Consider the following 17,681-nt stretch of genomic DNA (forward strand, 5'->3'; position numbering starts at 1 on the left):
AGATGCAGCCTGATGCCAGGGACTGTGGGAGGTGATCAATGTGATTAGTGCACGTGCAGAGTATGGTACGCATGGAGGGCCATGTCTAGGGTGCTGGGTGCATGTGCAGTGCACTAAAGCCAATGACTCTATTGTGAATGCATGAATAAAGGAATGAAGATACTGTAGTCATACTCTGTCTGCTGTCTTTTTAAAGAAGAGTGTCGACCTACCAAATTGGCAGCCCCAATGGTTTTGGGTTTCCTTCTCTTTGAATGTGCTCCATTCATTTTCAGGAACAATCCACTTTCTCTTGCTGGGCCCATGGGTATAAATTACAACACATAGCAATCTAGTTTTATGTCAGCCAAACCTTAAAGGGATACTGTCATGGGAAAAAACATTTTCTTCAAAATGAATCAGTTAATAGTGCTGTTCCAGCAGAATTCTGTGCTGAAATCCATTTCTCAAAAGAGCAGATTTTTTTATATTTAATTTTAAAATCTGACATGGGGCTAGACATTTTGTCAATTTCCCAGCTGCCCGAAGTCATGTGACGTGTGCCTGCACTTCAGGAGAGAAATGCTTTCTGGCAGGCGGCTGTTTTTCCTTCTCAATGTAATTGAATGTGTCTCAGTGGGACATGGGTTTTTACTATTGAGTGTTGTTCTTAGATCTACCAGGCAGCTGTTATCTTGTGTTAGGGAGCTGTTATCTGGTTACCTTCCCATTGTTCTTTTGTTTGGCTGCTGGGGGGAAAAGGGAGGGGTGATATCACTCCAACTTGCAGTACAGCAGTAAAGAGTGATTGAAGTTTATCAGAGCACAAGTCACATGACTTGGGGCAGCTGGGAAATTGACAATATGTCTAGCCCCATGTCAGATTTCAAAATTGAATATAAAAAAATCTGTTTGCTCTTTTGAGAAATGGATTTCAGTGCAGAATTCTGCTGGAGCAGCACTATTAACTGATGCATTTTGAAATTTTTTTTTTCCCATGACAGTATCCCTTTAACAGCAATGTCCAGAGCATTCTATTAATCATTCCATAGAAAGTCTAGTTTCTTTCCCAATCTCATTTGAGGGAGCACATGCCCGGCCAGTGAATGATCAGTTCCCTATTGCCGTGTGGGCAATTTATGCTGCATGCAGATTTCTGATTCTGAACTATTCCTAACTCATCAGTTTTAAGGGTTAAAAGAAAGAATGGCTGTGATACTGAGTGTGAATTCAGCAGATTTAATGACGGTGTTATTGGTTGACATACAGTATTTGCGAGCGTGATTGGCTTTGGCTGGGTCAGACAATGGATAATCCAGTTTTACCAGAATATTCAGAATTAACACTGGCTGACTGACACTAGGGTTTACCTATACACAGAAGACAGAAGGCAGAAAATCCAGTGAATACATTCTAGGTAATGATTAGCTGAATGTTCTCCAATGTACAAACAAACCTGGTGTATTACCACAACATTTCTTATTTACAAAACATTTTGCTCTGATTTTTGCCTAGTATCTTTCAGTGGGGCTACCCAAGTCACTGTGTGAGTGATCTTGCATGACTAAGTCAGCTTTACAACTGCCCGCATCATTGTCGGGTGCTATGAGAATCTGAGCACAAGTGTAAGGAATGAGTTCTAGCTGCTGGTAAGTTCTCTTGGTTTTCAGTCATTAGGCTATTTCTGGTGCCCTTACAATCTTAGGGTCCTTACACATGGGCAATTCTGTAAGGTTTCAATTTTCCACCCAAAAATAGTTTTTCATTATGGAAGAATACTTACTTCTAAGCAACGTTTCCCATATACAGTAGATTAACCAAATATTTCTTAGCGTTATTTATAAATGTATCTGCATTTAAAAACGGTTTTTGTTTATCCATTTCTGATCTCTGCTTATGACTCTAAAACAATGTAGCAGAAGTCGGTTTCTCAGGGCGGTTAATCAGCTGGCTTTTGCTATATTGTTTCAGGAGTCAGAAATAGTACAGCAGAGAAAACAAACAGATGGACGGATATTGTTGTAACAGTATATACAGTATGTTGTGTATAGTGGTCATTAGAATGACATTTTCTTCCATCATGCATAGAACAGTATTGGATGGAAATCCTCTTTAATAGTAGGTATGATTATTCCATTTTATTTTGATCAGTACTTGGGGCATTACAGCAATGATTCAGGCCTCATTCGGCCCTTTATCAAGCTTGAGGCCTAAAACATCGCTGTAATGTCCCAAGTACTGCAATAAAGGCATTTTATTTTTAAATATTTAGTGATGCTGTTCTATCCTCTCTATGCCGACTGTTTCTTCACTCCATTTTATTCTTGCCTGGACACAGCTCTTCATTGCTAAGATAAAAGGAAAATAGAAAAATATATAAAACTATAGAATAGAGCAAGCCTGGCTACAGGGAAGTCTAAGATAACCTGTTGGTCTTGCTGTGAGAAGTGTTTTTGCCATTTCAGTGTGAGGTTATACTTCTAAAGAAGGTCTCTTGCTCTATCATTTGCAAGTTGGGGGCTTTCACCTTGCTTTTTTTGGTGCCCCACTTACTTTGCAGTTATTTTCTGCAGTTCTGATTGCTGGTTCCTTCTTAATGGAGCTCTGCCCTTGCTGATGGAACTACATAAATGCTAGGGACTGACTGTACTTTCCATACAGTAACTATTATGTAAAAGCGGCAGGCTAGAACAGGTAAATCCAGGATTGGGCACCCATAATCTGCCTACTTGAGCTGTCAGTCTTTCTCAGCTTCCCTGCTGCATGCTTAATTGGTGCCTCAGTTTGCTCAGTAACATCACATGAGATGCAGGCAGGAACAGACTCTTCCCACAGCTTGGTATACAGCCATGTATTTTGTTGTACTACAGCACTGGCTGGTGACACAATAAAGAGCTTGGCACAGGAGATCAATCCAGCAAGAATCGAGGATTAGCTAACGATAATCACAGTCTAAAGGTAACTTGTTATCATTCATATAGCACTAACATATTTCACAGCTCTTTTAACTACACATCAATTGAAGGTCCCTATCACTGACACACGTGTAACCAACCAAAAGGGAGAACATACAAACTCCTAGCTGAGTTTCCATGGTTGGAATTGAACCAAGGACCCTAGCAGTGCTAATTATTGTGCTACATTACTGTCTCGAGTCCTGGTGTGCTAAGAGCTTGTTACTAAAGCTTGGGTATTAAATTCTGATTTTTAATTCATAAGCCTAGGTGCTTTTTGTGCCCAAATAGTTCGGTGTACAGATGTTGCTGCTCATAAGTAACAAGGAGTAGGCTTGATTAAAGCTGCCCTTACACTGGTCAATAAAAGCGGTCAACTCGGCTCCTCCAGATCAAGTCTGCAGCTTATCAGCCTGTGTATAGGGGAGAGCCTGTTCAATGGCAATGAATTTTTGTGAGATATTTATCTGGGAGCTGCACTCTACCAGGGCAGGATCCTCCTGGGAGAATTCTGTGTGTGCAATGTGCATCTGGCTTCCTTTAGTTTGTTCCTGTGTTTCTCTGTGGAAGCATTAAAGGGCAGATGCACGACATAATTTTTTTTGTCATGTTTGATTACAGTGGAATACTGGAAAGCAAAACTTGCAAAGGCTTAATCGTTGGAGGGTGCTGAATTCTTAGGTACACCCAGTGATTATAATTGTCTACCTCAGACCCTGGGCCAGCACTGGATCATCTCATCTGTCCCCAGAATCTTTCGCCTGTCCCCAGGATCATCACACCTGCCACAGAATCTTCTCACCTGTCCCCTGAATTTTCTTACCTGTCTCTAGGATCTTTTTGCCTATCCCCAGAATATTCTTGTCTGTCCACAGCTGTCCCAGGATCATCTTACCTGCCCCCAGAACCTTCTAGCCTGTTCCTAAGATCTTCTTCCCTGTCCATGATCATCTCACCAACCCCCAGAATCTTCTTGCCTGTCCTATGGATCATCTCATGTGTCCACAGAATCTTCTCGCCTGTCCCCAGGATCTTCTTGCCTGTCCCCAGGTAGTACTTTGCAAAAGGAGAACATCTACTTTAACAATAGTAGCATAAATCTAGCCTATTGCTTGTCTGGTATTGACAGGGCTGCCATTAGAATCAGGACTCCTGTCAGGGGTGAGACAAGGCAAGGGAGCTGGACTACTGAGAAAGAGGTGGGAATTCTCTCTAACGGGGCTGGCTTTAGGTGTATCTTGGCAAATGGGAACTAATCCTTATGCAAACCCTGTAATGCTTTTCACTTCCCTTTTACTTCTATGTTTGGATAGTTTTTCCCTTCTACATCCTAAAATCACCTTTTTCCCCAGACACTAAAATTACCTTTACATTCCATTAGATCCCATTGGAGCATATGAGAAGATGCTTTGCAATAATGGTTTCTCTATTAGAATGGATAACTCACAAAGTTTGTCCTACATTCTGCATATTACAATTAGTACAGTAAATTACATTTTAGTTTTTTTAGAGACAATATGTTGTCTGATTGGATAACTCCAACTGGTAAAAGTTAGTTACTTTCCACAAAAGTAAATAATCAAACAAGACATCATGTTGAGCCCCACTTAAACATCCCAGTATGGGTTAACCAAGTAGATCCTGATCCATCATCACTGATGACCAGACCTAGAAGCCAAGACATAGCCTAATGTTTGTTTAGTATGTGCAACAATTCTGCAAACCTTAATTAAAATTAACTCAAATGGTTGTAAGGATTTTGCTGATTTGCCATTGCAAACTAATCCCTGAATTTTGTCTCTGAACATATATAAACTTTCTCAAAGGCCTTCATTCAAATAGGTAACTTGTACCCTCATTGCTCAATATTGTTTTTTCCTTCTTTATATACCTCACTTCTGTTTCAATGGATTACGTGCCTTAATGTATGAAGGTTTTTCTTGGTTTTTTTATATGTTCCTGTAATAAAGTCTCTGGCTCCCTTATATGCTTGATCAGGGCTACCTGTGAATGTCTTCCATTGGATTCTGCAATCATCTTCGTAAGCTGAAGGTCTTAGGCTGGTGTACCAGTTGACCACATAGATAATGGTGTGTGGCTCCATTTCAATGAAGTGAAAAAATAAAGTGAAAAAAGGTAAAGAAAAATGATTTAATGGAGTAGTCTCTTACCAAGGTAACCCCCAGACCACAGGTTTGACAATCATTTTTGCAATATGTAGAAAATGCACGTCTTTATTAGGACACGTATTGGCCTAACGCGTTTCGTGCCTGAAGTGGGCACTTACTCATAGGCAGTAACAGTAACATGGTATACCTGTTACTGTGAACCTGTGCTTACTGTTTATGTACCACTACAATTTGTTTGTGTTCCCTGGCCTCAAAATATGTGTGGGCAAATGTGCACCTTAGAGGGAACACTGGTTGCCATCTTCTTTAGACTTTACTGGCGTATGTCTGTCCTTATGGACTCGGGGGCTGGCTGATGATGCAAGAGGCTGGAGCTGTGATGCAATAGAGGAGATTTGGTAGGTTGGTGACAGGTCAGGGAGAGCTGCTGTGCAGATCAGGAGTGTGCATCTGTGGTGGTGTGACCAATACAGCAGACAAAATAGGAGGGGGATATTGATCGGGTCTGCTGTGTGTAGCCTCCTCTTAACCCCTTCCACTGCTTTAACTTCACAGGTCACCGCTGATGAGTTAGTGGCTAATGGACGGGGGGGATGGAGTGGGGAGGAGTGTGAGTGTGAGCCAGATCCCCCTTTAAGATTATTTTGCAGCACTGGTGTGCATTAGGGTTGATGTGAGATGCAGATCTGGGGTGGAAGTATATGGGATCATACATTTACCTGCAAGTAATTGTAATTGGCCATTGCTGATGATTTACCATCTAGGCCAGTGATTTGCTGGTCTGGTGGATGATTCTTACTGGTGAATGCTTATACAACTGTAATTATGTTTGGGATGTTAACCTTGGAGAGCTGAGGAGTGCAATGGAGAGTTGCTAGTATTCTCGCCATAGTGGTAAATCAAATGTGGAAATGAATACTATGGCACATGGCAGTCAGGGCACTGGCAGACAATAGCATTGACTATCTTCCACAGCAGGCAAGCAATTTAAACTAACAGGTTTCCAAGCTTACCACTATGAAGAACTAGTGTCACATATGTGATTTATTATATATAGCTGCCTGGTTCTGGCACTGGAGAAAATATGTTTTTCAAAGCAAGGGGACATTTCAAGGAACAGCCTGTTACTAAGGAGTGCAGTTAAGCACATTTAAGAAAATCACATAGAGAATGATAGAAATGTAGCTGTGCTGCTGGCAACTGGCTAGTGATGCAAGACATGCTGCTGCTGCAGGTGCTTCTAAAATTCCTGTCAGACAGACGGCCATGTGCCTCCCTGAAGTCCACTGTGTAGCCTTATATCCAGCACTATGCCCAGGCCCAGACTGGCAATCTGTGGGTTCTGGCACATGCCAGAGGGGCTGCTGTAACGCCAGTGGGCTGGTGGGCAGAAACGGAACTAGAGGGCGCAGGACGCGCAGCCGGGCCGCCGCCCCCCTCTGTAAACCCGGAACTGGGCGGGATATGCACGGTGCGCGGACTGCCGGGGGGGCCCTGAGGGGGTGCGGGCCCTGGCCCGCTCGCACCCCCTGCTCCCCCGGTAGTTCCGCCCCTCTAATGGGGGCTGTTTGGGCCTCTGTGTACTAGGAATGCCAGGGCCTATTTTGACTCCCAGTCCAGACCTGAATATGCCCCTCACATTTTCCTCTCAAAGCAAGTCACACTATGCAATAACCCCCCCCCCAGCCTCTCCCCAATACAAGTGCTGACACATTGTGTCTCCTCCAAACGTCGTGATTTCCTGGTTATCCTGTTACCATGACAACAGCTAAGTTCCATGCAATGAATAGGAATGCAACAACTCATGCCAACACATACACGCTGCACGTGTGAGCACGCAGACACAAGCGCTCATTACACCCACACTGTGAAGCGGCACAAGCATGTCCTTTTTACATGTAGCTATTTCTTTATTTAAGCCTCGGCTCTGCACAATGAGGGTTTTGACATAGTCAATTAACCAGGAAGTCTTTTGTGTATGAAAGGGGAGGAGCTGAAGGATGGAGGCGGGGGAAGAGCAGTGGGAGGAGGATGTGGGAGAGAAGTGAGAGAAGGGAAGCCAGGCACTGGGGACACAGACAGTTCATTCTAACGTCACCCTACCTCAGGGAAAAAAGGAAATCCTGTATGTGTATCTGTGTGCCTGAGATTCAAAATAAGCCCTGGCATTTCAGGTACACAGAGGCCCACACAGGCCACATACACACCAGCCCCCACCAGCCCAATATATAGTGACTGTTTGTCTATGGCAACTTACAGCAGCCCCTCTGGCATTTGCCAAAACCCACAGATTGCCAGTCCTGGTCTGCCTGCCTCTATGAGACTCATTCTAATGACTGTCCCCAAAAATACAGGCACAGGTGAAGGGTGACAGACTACAGAAACAAACTAGGGAGGGCAAAGGAAGTGAGAGAGGACATGTGGGTGAGCTGCTTGTGGCGGGTCAGTGTGTGGCAGGGAAAGGCTGCTGTGGGGGAGTGCAGTAAGGGGACACACTATAGGGGCAAGGAGAAGCCCTGGGGGATGTGGGCAGGCAGCGGAAGGAAGCGTTGGCACTAATGATGGGAAACAAGTGAAAGTCACAAGAGGCTTGACAAGAGGCATAATAGGAGCAAGGGGGAGGAGGAAGCTTAGGAAGAAGAAAGGGCACCTGAGCAAGGCAAGCAGCACGAAAGCAAGTGTGAGGAGAGGGGGGCAGGAGGGAAATCTCTGTGTTCGTCACAACGTGTGAGTGAGTGCTACAGGGATGCCCAGCTCCCCACATCACCCCATTGCCGGTGATGCACTAGATGGAGTGGCGTGTCAGTCAGGGCTGCAGCCTGTAGGTGGACTCTAGATACAGTGGCTGCTTCTACTGGAAGAGCGTGACACGAGCTGCCATCTAGCCAAGCTGCGGTGGGCACTCAATCAGACCTGTAAGCACGTCCCTTGTCGTGTGCCACCAACATACACACACGAGGGAGCTGCAGTCGCTGACTGACACAAGCACCCAGCCCGGGGAGGCTCTCACCAGCACCAGCCAAATGTGGGGGAGGGAGCTGTGGGAAGGAGGAAGACAGACTGTCAGCTCAGTGTACCAGGCAACAAAAGGCTGGCACCGCTCTGTCTGCCCATCTCCTGCAGAGCTTTGTTTCAAGTCACAGCTTTGCCACCCTCCAGCCACAAGTACCAGGGATCCTGTGCGCAAGGAGGGGCGAGACACAGAATAAGGGCTGATATATCGTGGGAACACGACAAGAGGTGAGTGCAGCCTGTGTGTGTGAGACAGGGTGTGTGTGTGTGGGCAGCATCACTGCTATGTGCCATCCATGTGTCAAGGGCATGTTACACACATAAAAAACCTTATTCAAGAGCATACATCTATATTTCTGTCTGTGCGTGCCAGTCTATTACTCCACATTCACTTCCATTGTCCCTCACAAACCCTGATGCCAACTGTTCAGCTCTCCCTAGAAGGAACCTGGCATGTATTTATATTTTACTTGCATGAACTATTTTCCTATATTTTACTTGCATGAACTATTCTTCCTACATGCATGTAGTGAATGCCAGTGTACGTACACTCTCTCTCTCTCTATATATATATGTGATCAGATCTAGTATTCCAATTACCACCTCAGGAGTGCTCAGCCTAAAGCCATGGTGCCATTGTTCAACTACCAAGGCTGCTGGGAGTTGTAGTTGTACCACTGCTTACAGGTTGGCAATGCCTGTGATATATAAATGCCCATGATTTCAGGGGTGGCTGTCATTGATTTTAGGAATTTTTGTTACCTTTGCACGATAATATGAATACCTAGTGTGCTGATTAATTTTTCTTACAGTTTGTACTCCTGTGTCTGTATGGGTTATGTAGTGTATGAATACAATATTTATTTACACTTAAATGTGGACTTAGCTCAGGCAGCATCCTTTCTGGTGAGTATGCCGCAGGTAATAAATGAATAAAACATTCTCATGCACTTGCATTGAACTCTATATACACAGCATGTCTCCTGCATATTTAATGAACCCTGCAACTCTTTATTCATGTAAACACCATAGCAGTCTTGCATCCTAATCAGCCCTTCCCTCATTTAGTTGCATTTTCTCCTGCCACTGCTCCCATTCTACCATAACTTCTCTCGTGCTGATTTAGTCTTTTAAGTCCACTAAACCTGAATGTATGAAGATTTGCTTTCCTTTTCTGGCAATGTGAAGGCACACTTGGGTATTGCAGTGTGGTACAAGGAGTCCTTTTTGCACACCGTGACTGCTGCATTCTGTCTACTTTGGAATGCAATTCTAGGTTCTAGGGGGGCAGCGCTGCTATAACTGCAGTGCAACCATGCGTGACTCCTTCAGGTCCTAGTCTTTGTGGAGTTCAGTTGTATTAAAGGGGAAATAAACTGTTGTGCCCTACAGATTTGCTTTTTTTGGCAGGAAATCTTTCTACTGTAAGTAAAATGGCTCATGGTTAAATCAGATATGGAAAGTTATGTGGAAATACACAAGCACACATTAGACTTCTCTCTAATAATATTGGCTCAGTTTACCAGTCAGTCAACCTGTGGGCATAAGCAACTCTGTTGGGCGTCAGTGTGACACAGACCTAAGATTGTAAGCTCTGCTGGGGCAGGGACATGTGAATGATACATAATCTCTGTAAAGTGCTGCATAAGCTTGTTTGCATTGTGGAAATAAAAGGATCTGTTATCCAGAATGCTCAGGGTTTTCTGGATAAGTGGTCTTTCCCTAATTTTGATTGCCAAACCTTAAATCTGCTTAGAAATCATTTAAGCATTAAATAAAGCCAATACGATAATTTATTATATGATAACAATTGAGTTTTCTGTATATCAGGATTCCAGATAAAAAAAATATGACAAAAAGGTGGTATAAAGGTGATACCTTTATTGGCTAATTAGGATAATCATAGCAAGCTTTCAGAACATTTTAGTTCCCAGCTTGAAAAGGGAACTAAAATGCTCTGAAATCCTGCTATGATTATCCTAGTAAGCCAATAAAGATATCACCTTTATACCATCTTTTTGTCATTTTTTTTGCCCTATGACTGGCTAACATGGTGCAACAACTTAACCTAGTTTCCAGATAACTAATACCTATACCTGTACACTTTATTTATAAAGCACCAACATATCATATAAAGCATCTCATTGGAAAATGGTTACCATCTAGGTAAGAAAAGATGCTATTCTGGGGAAAACTATTGGTACAAGACCTGTTAACCAGAATGCTTGGGACATTGGGTTTTCTGGATAGCAAGGGTCTTCTGTAATATGGATCTCCATATCCTAAGTCTGCTAACAAAGTGTAAACAATAAATGAACCCTGATAGGATATTTTAGCCACCAATATGGATTCATGCAGCTTAGTTGGGATCAAGTACAAGGTATTGTTTTATTATTATTAGAGAGAAAAAGGAAAATAATTTTAAAAATTAGAATTATTATCTTAAAATGGACTCTAAGATGCCCGTTTAAGAGCAATCTTTAATCAAACCCTGCATGAGTTCATTAATCATGCAGGGGTTTTGTACCAAAAGAAACTCGGCAATCTTCATAAGTTTGCCCAAACAGGCTTTTTTTAATGGAGATAAAAAGCCGCCAAAGTTTTACTTAGTTACAAAAGCCTGTTCAGGCAAATTACAAAGATTACTTTCGGCACAAACCCCCACATGGTTAATAAACTTGTATGGGTTTCCTCTATGATTGCCTGAGCATGAAAGTTTGGGGAATCACAAATGGGCCCCTGTGGGAGATGCCCTTTGCATAATTCGGGGCTTTCTGGATATCGAGTTTTTGCAATAGGCCGGTGAGTTGTACAAGGAAAATGTGCTTCTTGGAGAACATTGATTTCTCATAGAAAGCAAATACAGTTATAGTCATTGGAAATATACAGTATGTAGTAGCTTTGAGTTTCCTTTGCTTTAGTTATTTTGTTCATGTATTACTTTACTTCCAGGTTTGGTGATGCCCAATAGGCAGCCCAGGGGTCAAACCGGTACATGGCCCTTTTCTGCTTAACTGATGCCCCTACAGTACAGTACCCAGCAGGAAGTATTTGTCGGCTTTCTTGCTTTGTATTAATGCACATAATGTAAGAATAATTCACATTCTGACTTTCATGATTTAGTAATTGCTCTGAAAATGTGCTGTTGATAAAAAGTTTGCACAAAAAAAATATTCATGTTTTTCAACGTGGGCTGATATACTGAAGGCTCCAATTCACTTCACAGCAGACATTTTTTGATTTGCTCTGCACAGTACAATGGCCCTGCCCAAACAGTATTTTATCCTCATTCTTTCACGATTTCTATTTTTTTTTCTAAATTACACTGTTTACACTGCAAATAATTCACTATACAAGAAAAAATGTAATTCCTGAACCAGCGTATTTTTTTTTTTACGTGTAATTTTGGTGTGTAGGCAGCCATCTTAGGTCATTTTGCCTGATCATGTGCTTTCAAAAAGAGCTAGCACTTTAGGATGGAACTGCTGGAGTTGGATTTTACTACTGATTGGTGTGCTTAGATCTACCAGGCAGCTGTTATCTTGTGATAGGGAGCTGCTATCTGGTTACCTTCCCATTGTTCTGTTGTTAGGCTGCTTGGAGGGAAAGGGATGGGTTGATATCACTCCAACTTGCAGTACAGCATTAAAGAGTGACTGAAGTTTATCAGAGCACATGACTGGGGGCAGCTGGAAAACTGACAATTTATGTCTATCCCCATGTCAGATTTCAAAATTAAAAAAAAAAATCTGTTTGCTCTTTTGGGAAACGGATTTCAGTGCAGAATTCTGCTGAAGCAGCACTATTAACTGATGCATTTTGGGGGGAAAAAAATTTCCATGACAGTATCCCTTTAATGTCAATGTTATTAAAACAACTCTCACAATACCTTTTTTGCAGTGATGGTTTTACAACAGGTATAAAAGATCGAGACACTGTACCCTTTGGACAGTTATGAACCCCTGCTGCCAGCATCTTCAGGCATTGGAAGCCACTTTCCCAGTCTTTGGGGCTGTAACTTTCACCAGATTGGTATAAGACTCGGGTGGTTATTTTTTAACTACCAAAAGCTGAAGGAGAACCAGTCACCTAGAATTACTTATGTTTTTTCTAATAGATTGTAGCAGAAAAAATGTGTGGGTTTTACCAGCATTTGGAACACAGCATGCTGAAGATTATGGGAGTTGCAGTTCAGCAACAAGTGAATTCCACATCTTTATAATAAATTCTCCAGAAATACAATGTAGAAGCGAAGGCTGATCAGTTATTCCAAGCATGTCCTTTACACAGTGTAAACTCCCTACTGACGCTATAAATATTTCATAGCAGGGAATTCCTACTCACCATGATTAGAAATGTTGTACTGACGTAGTCTGGTCTGACCCAGGACGAATTGGAAATAACTCCAGTGTATAAATACCAAACCGATGCTCTGTAAACAAGGACTATGATGCCCTGAAGGAATGCAACATTAACATGGCAAGAAAGATAAGGCAGATTTTGCTCTCCCACTTAACTGCAAAAAAGAAGGCAGACATGACATTCCTTTTATTATTAGGTTTAGGTGTTGCAGAATCAATACCCTTAGAGGTCATAAATAGATTGTGTATTCATTTCAATTGACCTCAGTGGAAGAGAGTAATATGGCAGCCCCCTCTGATATGTATGTAGCAATTTTCTGTGCAAACAATATGATATACCATCTCACCTCACTGTCTTTTAAAGGAAAAGTAACATAAAACAATTAAATTGTTTTAAAGTAATAAAAATATAATGCAGTGTTGCCCTGCACTGGTAAAACTACTGTATTTGCTTCAGAAACACTTATTGTTTATATAAATAAGCTGCTGTGTAGCCATGGGGCAGCCATTCAAAGGAGAAAAGGCTCAAGTTACACAGCAGATAAGCTCTGTAGAACATAATGTTATCTGTTATCTACTATTTAACCTGTGCCATATAGCCTTTTTCAATTTCTGCCATTGACACACAGCAGCTTATTTATATAAACAATAGTAGTGTTTCTGAAGCAAACACACCAGTTTTACCAGTGCAAGGCAACACTGCATTATAGTTTCATTACTTTAAAACACTTTCATTTTTGGGGTTACTGTTCCTTTAATCATAACCAAAGAAAGATACAGTAGAACCTGATTTTATGCAACAAGATTTTATGTTTTTTTCTGGAATTCATATTATCATGGTCCCATTTAGGCAAGAAGCATTTCCCCCCCCCCCGGAATTTTACTGTATTCCCAGAAGTTACTCGGTTTTGATTCCGCCCTCTGGGAAATGTAAAATCTGTCTTCTACTGTAACTCCTATTTGTAAATAGAGTGAACTTACAAGTTCAATCTTTTATGTGTACCCATTCCATGTGCCCTGATTTTTTAGGTATGCTACATTATCCATGGCCCTATGTAACAGCTGCAAAATGTTTCATGGAACCATTATGGGATGCATTATACGGAAACCTGTTATCCAGAAAGCTCTGATTAAAATAATCCAAATTTTTAAAACTGATTCAGTTTTTCTATGTAATAATAAAATATTACCTTGTACATGATCCAAACTAAGATATAATTAATCCTTATTGGAAGCAAAACTAGCATTTTGGGTTTATTTAATGTTTACTTGATTTTCTAGTAGACATAAGGTATTAAGATCCAAATTATGGAAAGATTGGTTATCCGGAAAACCCCAGGTCCCAAGCATTCTGGACAACAGGTCCCATACCTGTACATATTGTTTGATTAGTAGTTATAGCAGTAGTTTCCAGACTCACCCACATTTTGGCAGTTTGAATATTCCTAGTATGAAGGTCACATAAGAGTGGGCTAAAAAAGCAGTGGTTTTATATATCTGTGATCTTGTTATGAGTTCAGGGGGCCCCAGGTTTAACCTCCAAGAGGGGCTTGGTCCAAAATAATCTGACAACCTTCTTTATACAATGCTCTTCCTACCTGTTTATACAAATATGAAGCATATGGAGACAATCAGCATATAGTAGTAGACAAAGCACACAATGCATTTTCAGTTCTTGTTACATTGGTTTGATTTTGATTCAGTTTTTGTTGCAGAAATGACCAGAGTCATACTATAAATTTCTGGTTTAGCTGGTTTGTCCCTACGTATTTATGCCCACTTAGGCTACAGGCTGGTGTGCCATTAATATACAGGCCCAGTCAGATGGCTCCCACAGATGCAAATAGCAGTGTTTTAACAAAGGGGTTGCTAGAGGTGCAGTTTTAGCATAAAACATATCAAACCGGGTACAACAGGTAAGGGATCAATTATCCAGGAAGACCCAAAATACAGGAAAGCAGTTTCCCGATTAAATAAATAATATTATTACTATTATAATAACTGATTTAATAATAACAGATTTGCTCTCTGTGTTTATAAGACAACACTTGATGTTAACTAAGCATATATGTTGATGGCAAATTATTGCTGTCTTTTCAATAATGTTCTCATGTTTTTAGTACACTAAAGGAATAGTGCTTCAAATTACAGATGATTCCTTATTTGGAACCAAGCATTCCAGATAATGGATCCCATACCTGTGTAGAAGTAGTATTTGATACATTTTAACAGCTACGAACAAACGCACTTAAACACACGATCTATACAGTTTATATAATACGGTAATATTGCTGCCTCATTAGCTTGCAGTTTTTATCTTGTGAATTAGACTTCACACTTAGATAAATGAATAGGAAGCACATTTGATGAGTATGCCATTAGAACACATATCATATTGTTGGTGTTGCGTAATATGTGAATGAATCATCAGCACCAACAGAAGTAGGTTTAAGGGAAATGTTAGCTTTAATTAAGTGATGCATCTGTGAAGTAATGATGGGCATATACTGTAAGCTATGGGTAATAAGAGTGGGTATGCCATAGGTAGGTCTGCTTAAGTTTATTCCTTTAGATTGATAGCATATGTGTATCAAAGAGCATCATGCCTCTAATAGTAAAGGAAAATATTTCCAGTTACTAGAGGTTTAAAGTGGATGAATTCCTATTGACTTCTCTGTGCTTTTGAGAGGGAAACAGGGTTCTTTCTAAGCTGTGCACTAAAGCACACACACTCTCAAATGATGACACTAGCACAAATCATGATACACACCTAGTTCAGTACAGGCATGGGTTCCATTATAAGGAAACCCTCTGAATTTCGGAATTGCCCAAAATTTAATTTGTTGACATCGCTTACAACACATGAAAGAGATTGATGGTGAGAAAGGATTCCGTTCAAACCCAATAACCCAGCTGCCATTTGTTCAGTAGACTTCATATTGGTTTAATATAGGAATCTTGTTGATGTTCCTGATTTACAGGTGTGCAGTGAAAGCCTTCTTAAAATAGGTGTCCACTTGCTTCATGCTACACATAGAGTCCTCCCCACTCAGAGCCGTGTTTCAACATCTTGTCTGTAAGTGTGGATATATTGCTCTTAATTATTAAAGGGATACTGTCATGGGAAAAAAAAAAAAAAATCAGTTAGTAGTGCTGCTCCAGCAGAATTCTGCGCTGAAATCCATTTCTCAATAGAGCAAACAGATTTTTTTATATTCAATTTTAAAATTTGACATGGGGCTAGACATTTTGTCAATTTCCCAGCTGCCCCCAGTCATGTGACTTGTGCCTGCACTTTAGGAGAGAAATGCTTTCTGGCAGGCTGCTGTTTTTCCTTCTCAATGTAACTGAATATGTCTCAGTGGGACATGGGTTTTTACTATTGTTCTTAGATCTGCCAGGCAGCTGTTATCTTGTGTCAGGGAGCTGTTATCTGGTTACCTTCCCATTGTTCTTTTGTTTGGCTGCTGGGTGGGAAAAGGGAGGGGGTGATATCACTCTAACTTGCAGTACAACAGTAAAGAGTGATTGAAGTTTATCAGAGCACAAGTCACATGACTTGGGGCAGCTGGGAAATTGACAATATGTCTAGCCCTATGTCAGAATTCAAAATTGAATATAAAAAAATCTGTTTGCTGTTTTGAGAAATGGATTTCATTGCAGAATTCTGCTGGAGCAGCACTATTAATGGATTCATTTAAAAAAAAAAAAAAAAAATTTCCAATGACAGTATCCCTTTAAGCTGTATCTGTGCTGTTAAACCAGTGGTTCTGGATGCATAGTAGTCCACGGGTTCAGTATGGGGTAATTTGCATGTCTCTGCCCATAATTTCTTAAAGATGAACTAAAAAAGTGGGGTAGAAGTTCTGCACATTATTTTTTTGGGATTGTGTAGTAGCCCAAGGCAATCACAACCCTTTCATCTATGCTCAAGGAGATGGTCCCAGTAGGTCCTCATCTCCTTTTCTTGCTGATTCACTGCACATGCTCTGGCCTACTGTCACTTACCTAAGTTTAGAGACTCACTCACAAAATACTGTGTATATACTGTATAGAATATAAATGTCAAAATGCAAGATGCTTAGTAATTAATTGAGATTCATATATGGCAGCTGTTAAACCAGTACAATTAACTTCAGAATATAAAAATCAGCCCTGTAGCATCAGCTTCTAAGACAAACCTCATTTTCTGCTTAATGGTTTGCCCCAGAGCACAATGAGCATGTGCAGTGTCAGAAAATCCAAGATCGGGTGCTCCTGTGACTCTGAAGGCATGGATCATTACTGGTGCATTAAGTTCAGGATATAAAATATGGCCTTCTAGCAATATTCCTTTTTAGGGTTTAGTTCTCTATATCTAGCATCAGGCATGTGAATACTATTCATTGTTTATCTTGCATTGTGAAGGGCACTTTGACTCATTTTAGCCCTATTCTCCTTAGCCATGATGGTTTCTTTGATTTACAAGTACACACAGGGAAAATTTACATTCTTGGTACATTTGGAACATTTGTCATCCAGTTCTTTGTAGGCAGTATAAGGTATTCACAGGCCAGTAATATATAGCATTCTGCCATTTTAAATATGAGAGGAAGCTGCGTATTGTTTACAAGTGACATTGTTTATAATGTGAATTTGTAATATATGCCTTTGCCACTCTCAGATGTAAATGACCCATAACTTGTACAGAGAATAGACCCTTTTACAGTTATAAATAATGAAACTTTTAAGATAACTAGAACAGTGGTTTCAGTTTTTTTTCCCTTTCATGCAGGCATAACATCTGTTATCCAAAATGCTTGGGAGCAAACCCCCAAATCCTTCGCAAATTAGGGTTGGGAAGAGGAAAACATTTTTTACTTCCTTGTATGGTGACAAAAAGTCATGCGATTTTCCTCCCCGCCCCTAATTTGCATATGCCAATTCGGTTCTGCCCCTGCCAAATCCTGCTGAAAAAGGTTGACTACTGGCTGAATCCCGATCCGAATCCTGGATTTGGTGCATCCCTATCCAAAAGAGTATCTCCAGGCTATTATATGCAGAGCAAAGGTAATGGTATTGTAGATAGGACCTCTGAACTGTTAAAACAAATCCAAAAGAGGAGGTCCAGTTCTTGATGTTATATGTAGTCCATGGAGGAACCAATCAGCACATAAAATTTACTAGTCAGCTGTTTAAATGCAAGCATCTTATTGGTTGTCATGGATCACTGCTCCTGGGCAAGTTTATTACCTTTTATTACATTT

General features: G+C 41.0%; 1 protein-coding gene across 2 annotated transcripts in view; it reads left to right on the forward strand.

Annotated features, from left to right (window-relative positions):
* Positions 1 to 1,450: 1,450 nt before the first annotated feature.
* Positions 1,451 to 17,681, forward strand: part of prr7.L (proline rich 7 (synaptic) L homeolog) — a 32,883-nt gene continuing 16,652 nt past the window's right edge. The window contains exon 1 of one of the 2 annotated variants that reach the window (XM_018252210.2): positions 1,451 to 1,628. The gene's annotated coding sequence lies outside the window, so the exon portion shown is untranslated. Of the gene's footprint in view, positions 1,629 to 7,288; positions 8,303 to 17,681 lie in introns of those variants that run through there. The other variant, XM_018252214.2, reaches the window with a different exon arrangement.

Source organism: Xenopus laevis, chromosome 3L (genome assembly GCF_017654675.1).
Source record: "Xenopus laevis strain J_2021 chromosome 3L, Xenopus_laevis_v10.1, whole genome shotgun sequence".
Taxonomy (NCBI): domain Eukaryota; kingdom Metazoa; phylum Chordata; class Amphibia; order Anura; family Pipidae; genus Xenopus; species Xenopus laevis.